Source organism: Cibotium barometz, chromosome 48 (genome assembly GCF_041138505.1).
Source record: "Cibotium barometz isolate CiBa-2024 chromosome 48, ASM4113850v1, whole genome shotgun sequence".
In the NCBI taxonomy this organism is placed as follows: domain Eukaryota; kingdom Viridiplantae; phylum Streptophyta; class Polypodiopsida; order Cyatheales; family Cibotiaceae; genus Cibotium; species Cibotium barometz.
This window is the reverse complement of record NC_141093.1, coordinates 20,739,396-20,746,488: the sequence shown is the minus strand read 5'-3', so window position 1 is coordinate 20,746,488 and position 7,093 is coordinate 20,739,396.

Here is a 7,093-nt window from a genome sequence, read left to right as displayed (position 1 = left end):
TTCGACACAGGTATGGTTTCATCAAACCTTTTCACATACACAAAGTTAATCTTTTATGCATTCTGTAAGTCTTATTTTTGAATCTTATATGTAGGCGGGCTTACAATTGGGCCAGGCCATGGGGGCAATCTACCTCACTTGGCCAGTTGATGCCATGGGGGAAATCTACCCCACTTGGCCAGTCAGGAGACAGACCACGCCTTTAATAGGTGTGGGGCCGAGTGGTGCAGGCCCATCACGATATGGTTGTGATGAGCCTACACCACCTTCCTTGACTAGACCCACCCGCTCCCTCACGTCTGTCTTGACCACACGACGACGACATAGAAGGGAGTCTGGGGGGTAGTAGACGTGCTAGCGAGGGGAGCAGGCTGCTTTTGCTTTGGCAAAAGTATCACTAGGTCTCCCGATGCATCTCCCCCACAGAGGGGGGGCTCTTTGTTAAGACTTTAAAGATCTCTCTAGCTAATCACTATGCATGAACATGTATAAACTAGGCATATAGGCGACCACCCCCAAGCCCAAGGGTGCACACATAAATATAATGAAGTACTCCTTGGTGTCCCCCATACCACCAAGAGATATGACTTCACTCGAGTAGCACACAAGAGAACATTCCTTGAGCGTGCCCCATGCCCCTATTATATAGGAAGGCCCTCAAGTGACTTGACTCTCCATTTCCATGTGTGACCCTTGGTTACTTGACCCTAACCTCAACCCAAGGTTAGACCTAACCCTTGTCCACATTCCACTCTGGTAATGAAAAGAAGAAAAACTGTGTTGAACGTCCTCAATTATCTCCCAAGTCGAATCCTCAAATTCCTTGACTTTCCACTTAATTTTAACCTTAGGGATTAAGCGAATACAAAGTTTCCTTTCCCTAAATTCAAGGTTCATGTGGAACATAAGACAAATCTTCAACTTCAATGAGTTCTTGAGGAGTAACTGTGTTATCCTCACCTCTCAGCTTCTCTTTTAGTCTATTGACATGAAAGACTGGATGAACTTTGACATGTGGAGGTAGCTTTAATTCATACACAACCATTACAATCTGACGTATAACTCGGAAGAATGGACCACAATATCTATGAATAATTTTAAGCACTTTCTTGTTGACAAAGTCTAATAATCTTTAGGAACTTTTAAATAAACCAATGCTCTTGGCTCAAAAGACCGAGGTGAGCGTCCCCTAATAGCATAAAACTATGCTCTATCTTGAGCACTCCTGATAGAATCCTAATCTTGGGTAAGCATTTCCTACATATCTCACACAAGAAATACCTCGATGCATCAAGTTCAATGTCCTTAAGATCAACATCAACAGGTGCCCTGGGTGATATCTATACAGAAGCATGAATGGACCCAGTAGCCATATGGTTAGAACTATTATAGGCAAATTCCATCATTGGAAGATATTTTTCCCAACTCCATGGTTTTCCAGAGACATAATCATGAAGCATATCCTCTACAATCTAATTCACACACTCTGTTTGCCCATCAGACTGTGGGTGATCAGAGGAAATCATACTCAAAGGAGTTTCCAATTTCTTGAAAGCTTTTTGCCAAAAATGAGTCGTGAACTTAGAGTCCCGATCGCTCACAATATTAGAAGATAGACCATATAGTCTAAATAGTTTCTCAACAAATTGGTAAGCCAATTCTGACGATTTAATTGTTGTCTTTGTGGGTAAAAACCTAGCCATCTTTGTCAATCTATCCATGACTACCCATATGGGATCGTGACCCTTGTTGGTACATGAAAATCCCGTAATGAAATCCATGGAAATAATTTCCCACTTTCGAGACGAAATATCCAAAGGAGGTCTGGGCTGTGGTGGCCAACCTTACAAATGGATGCCGAAGAATATGTGAAACGTTGTGACGATTGTCAAAGGACCAAACCTCCCATCACAAAGGACAATATGCCATTGCAACCTATGTTAAGCACACGTGCTTTTGCAAAATGGGGTATTGATTTTGTCGGTCCCATTAAACCTCCAGCTCGTCACACGCATGCAGAATATATTATAGTCGCAATTGACTATTTGACCAAATGAGTAGAGGCAAAGGCTACAGTCAAAAATGATGCCAGAACCACAGCCAAGTTCTTGTATGAGTACGTGTTTACACGCTATGGCTTACCTATTGAGATCGTTAGTGATCAAGGTGTGCACTTTGTAAATGAGGTCATAGAGTTTTTGCTTCAAGAATTTATGGTAATTCACAAGCGTTCTGCACCCTATCATCCCCAGACCAATGGACAAGCTGAGAGTACTAACAAGATTCCTCTGCACAGCACTAACTAAGATTGTTGAGGGACATAGGACTGATTGGGAGCAAAAGTTGCACTCAGTTCTTTGGGCATATAGGACAGCCTATAAAACATCTGTGGGCACAACCCCATTTGAGCTTTCTTTTGGATTAGATGCAATTCTTCCCATTGAATTTCTTGTACCTACTCTACGAGTAGCTAAATAATTGGATTGGACTGGTCATGAGCTTTCACAACGCATTGACGAATTGGAAAAGCTTGATGAGACCCACTTATTGGCGGTAATGGGGATGTATGCTGAGAAGAGGAGACAAAAGCAATGGTATGATAGAAATGTAACAACTGGCCGATTCAAAAAAGGGGACCTTGTGCTCTTGTACACACTTAAGAAGCATAAACGAAAGCTCAAGAAACGTGGCCTAGGACCGTTTGTGATTAATGAGCTTACTCCAAGTGGTCCTGTGCGTTTAGAGACACTAGAAGGTGAGCAAATGCCTAACTTCATTAATGGAAGTCGTCTCAAGAAATACAATGAACCATTAACTGAAGCCATGCTTCAACAGATGCATGCTGCACAAACACGGAAAGAAGCACTAGACCTACTTAAACGTCAGGCTCAAGAGGAGGCTAAAGCTAGAGTTGCAAAAGCCAAGGAGCATCGCAAAGCTTCTGTGTTGGCCCTACAGCTGGCTACTGATGAACCATATGTCGATCCATTCAATATTCAAGTGTGCCTTCATCTTCATGAGACTACCTACTTTGTCTCTGCCTTAATTGACTCTGGTGCAGATTATAATGTTCTCTCGTTTGACACATGGAAAGCCTTGGGACAACCAACACTTGTGCAAATTCCTATTGACTTACGAAGCTTCTCAGGTGAAGATAACCCTATAGAGGGAAAATGTGTCATTATGATGTCCATTCAGGATCACCAGATGTCAGTGTCCTTTTATGTGGCAAGTAAGTCCAAGGCAGTAGTAGAGGCTGTTCTCGGTCGATCGTGGTTAAGTGCTACCAATTGCTCATTAGATTGGAAGAATAGACAATACAAGTTGCAAATTGATTCGGATTGCATCTTGGGATCTGCTACTCCATGAGCTTTATCACGTCAAAAGGGTGGTGTTTCTACCCTACACAACCCACTTTCAAAATCTGCTCTTGAAGCTCCAACACAAATGATGTGGATAATTGATGAGTACTCAAGTAAGGGCCATGGTTGGCATGTTCCAACTACTCTAGTTGCTACTCAAAGAAGGCCAGGCAAGAAGGAATTATCAATTTGGCTACCCAAAGATGCGTACAAACTTGTACCATCTAGCCCAGTTGCTAAGCCTCCTAAAAAGCACATCTTTTCCAAGCCTAAACCTCGGATTGTTACTCGTTGGGTCCCAAAACATGTTCTTAAAGCACAGGGCTATTATGAGGGTGCAGCAGCAATTTGGCTTCCAAAATGCCATGGTTTACTAGGGGTAAAAGAGTGTATCAGAAAGATTCCAAAAGCCACCCTTGGTTTTCCATATCAGTGGGTGCAAAAGAAATCAGCACAAACTCTTCAAGATAGGATAGGTGGCTGTGATAGCACCCACAAACTCTTCAAGATAGGTGGCTGTGATAGCACCCACAAATCCACTTGTGTTGATCTTCCTAAAACATGTATTGAAATACCAGTTGTCCCAATTTCTCCTTGTTACACAATTCCACCATCAACTTGTGTACCTAAGACAAGTCCAAATGAGTCTCATTTGAGCATAGATTCTAGCACTTCAATGCCTAAATCCTCTTATCTTGCTCAAATTCCAAGACAATTGATAAAATTCCCACCTCTTAATAAAAAGGACATACCCAAAACTAAAGATAAGGCATTAACACTACAATTGAAGCTCTTTGTAGATCAATGTTTGAATAATGTGGTTCCTTATGCCTTTAGAGGATTGTGTTCTTTTTGAGATAATCTTGTTTTTTATTGGAATTATAATGATGGATATGAGTGTTCTAAATTTCATTGTTCTACGTCCACAGATAACTCCTGATGGATATTTGGCAAGATACATGTCCACCATGCATTGACCCTGACAGTACTCGACCTGATCATCGCAGGGGTTATAGTGCTCCTCCGTTTCAAACACATTCTAGGTACTTCTATGCTCCCTTAGGTGAAAATTGCTGTGGGCATCACTTTGTCACGTTATTCTATCAACAGCATCACCCATTTCCACATTGTCAAGAGTGTGCACGACTCGTATTAGGAGAAGCTTCACATATTTGTTGGATATGCCGCTCTTACTTTAGACGATATGGTACGGGCTTAATGAAACAAATTGTGGGAATTACACCCCAACGCCATAATCTTCTTAATGTGAGAATACCAGAGAGAGGACCAAATCAACGTAGGTTACCTGAGGAGGTTCAAGCACAAGTTGCACAACAATGGAGGGATACATGCTTAAATGACTTGCTACCACCGATCTTGCAAGCCCTCCTTCCCCAAGCCTCAACATGTCAATATTGGATCAATATGAGTACCTATATTGCGCAGTTCCAAAATCGAAATTGTCTGCTGAACCTTCCCATAGAACCAATGCCATATTTTAGCGAGGAAGCACTCCTTCCTCTACCACCTTCTCCAGAGGCCGGTTTTTGTGAAGGGTTGTTGTCCATGCATCCTGAAGAAATTGATACCATCTTTCTAGCAGACGAGGACACAGATCCACCACCAGCGCAAGGGTAAGCTCAGCGACTCCACAATAAGATCGACAAGCCAGGGCACTTTTCTCCCATTGGGTTTTTCCCCTCGGCTATATTCGGTGATTGGCACCAATAGCAAATTTTATTCCTTTCTTTTCTTTTCTTGTTTGTTAATAAACATTTTGCAGAGGTCTCAGCTAAACAAGAGCATCAACCAGGCCCCAACAGTCCACCTACCGTGCACACAAATTAGGAAGGGGGGAGACATGCAACACCTACAAAGAGCAAAGAAGCAATCTGCACAACATCAGCAATGCATCAATGCAAACGAACAACATCAACGAGCACTACAACAAGTGTATTCAAATCATAATCTTTTGTTTTTTATGTGCTTTTAACTTTTGGATACATTGTTTGCATGTTCACACACAGTTGGCTGGTTTAAGTTTTAGATTAGTTGTTAAAATGTGGTGAGTAATTTCTAGATTCTTAGAGGACTTAGTAGCAGATATTTCTATTTAAAGACAGTGTAGGACATATACCAATGGAGTATGCCAAGTTCTTATGCTTTCAAGGTATATTAGTTATCCCTAGTGGTAGCTACCTCTTAGGTATGAGCTAGGTGCTAGGACTAATAAAAAATTTACGAAAATATACCCTAAATAAATATATAAAGTGAATCGAGACATGACGTGTCTACAGCCATGCGGAATGCTTGGTAGGACCTAGGGTTGTCTTAGCACCTTGGGGCCGATGCCTTGGTTTCCATGGGGTGAACACTGACGTCTAAAAACTTCAGAAAAAGACCTTCAAGGAATCTATCGCCTTGATGGATGTTGGTAGGACTCTGGGGTACACTATGGGCCCTTGAGACCGATGCCCTCATCTTCATGGGGTACTCCTTTATGACAAAAAGAAAGAAAAGGGTCTGTCGCCTTTGAGATACTTAGCGGCCTTTAGATTCTCTTGGCAGAGGTCTCTTGGCCATTGCTTGGGTCTCATTGGGATGGAACCTTAATCTTTATCACCCTCTACACACACATCAAAAAAAAAGGTCCAATCACCATTGCTCATATTTAGGAGTAGGTTTGCCACTTAGGAATAACTTAAATACTTGTAGGACATTGAGACTGCGGTCATAACCTGTGGTGTGCAAGCACACTTGCCTTTGCATAGCACTATCTACCACTTAGTCTCACTTTGACTAGTCTTTACTCACCTATTTTAGTACTCTTTAAAACTTTAATCAGCCTTGCACTTGTATGCTCACGTGTGAAATTATCATTGCTGGTTTTTTTTCTTTTCTTTTCTTTTCTTTTTTTCAATAAAAGACTTTACTTGTATCCATTGTTTTTTGCAGCTCTTGCTACTACCGCGCTCGAGGACGTGCGCAAAATAGGAAGGGGGGAGTGTTGCATGACGAGTGAAGATCAATGCAAGGATGCAACAAAAAGATACTTAGGGCTCTTGTAAAGAGTTCCAAGTTGTAGATGAGTGTGGGAGTGGGCTTGACAATAATCCCACATGGAAACTTTTGGGAGTTTTAGAGTTTTTGTATAAAAAGTGGCTCATTTAAGAGCTTATGGACACATTGGGCAAACTCATGTTTGAGCTCTCTTGAGACTAGCTCTCCCTCTTTTCCCATAGAGGTGCAAGCTCTTCTCTCTCCTCATCTACATTGTTGTAAGTTCTATTTTTTGTTGATTCAATGCAATGAGTTGATATTTATCTCTCTTCTCATGTCAATTCTCTAGTGTGCATGTTTCTTATTGATAGCTTCAAGGATTGTGTGCATGCTAGGGAAATGAGTATTTGAGAAAGAAGAATGCTTTAATCTTGTGTATGAAATAGCTAAGCTTTCTTCTTGTTTGGATGCATGGATGAGTAGAATGTGGAGTTGAGTGAGCAATAGCAAGATTGAGCTTGTGTGTATGTTAAGTCTATGTCAATAGTAGTAGTATTCCTAGCATTCTCTCCATCAAATGGATAAGCTTTTGTGCACCGGAACGGGTTGAATCCCTAGCTCCGAAAGGGATGCAAATCCCATTGGATTGAGCTAAGTGTGGATCATACTATTCTTGCTACAAGTGAGAGAGTTTTCCGTCTCTCCATTATCCTTGCTCTGCTGACAAATTT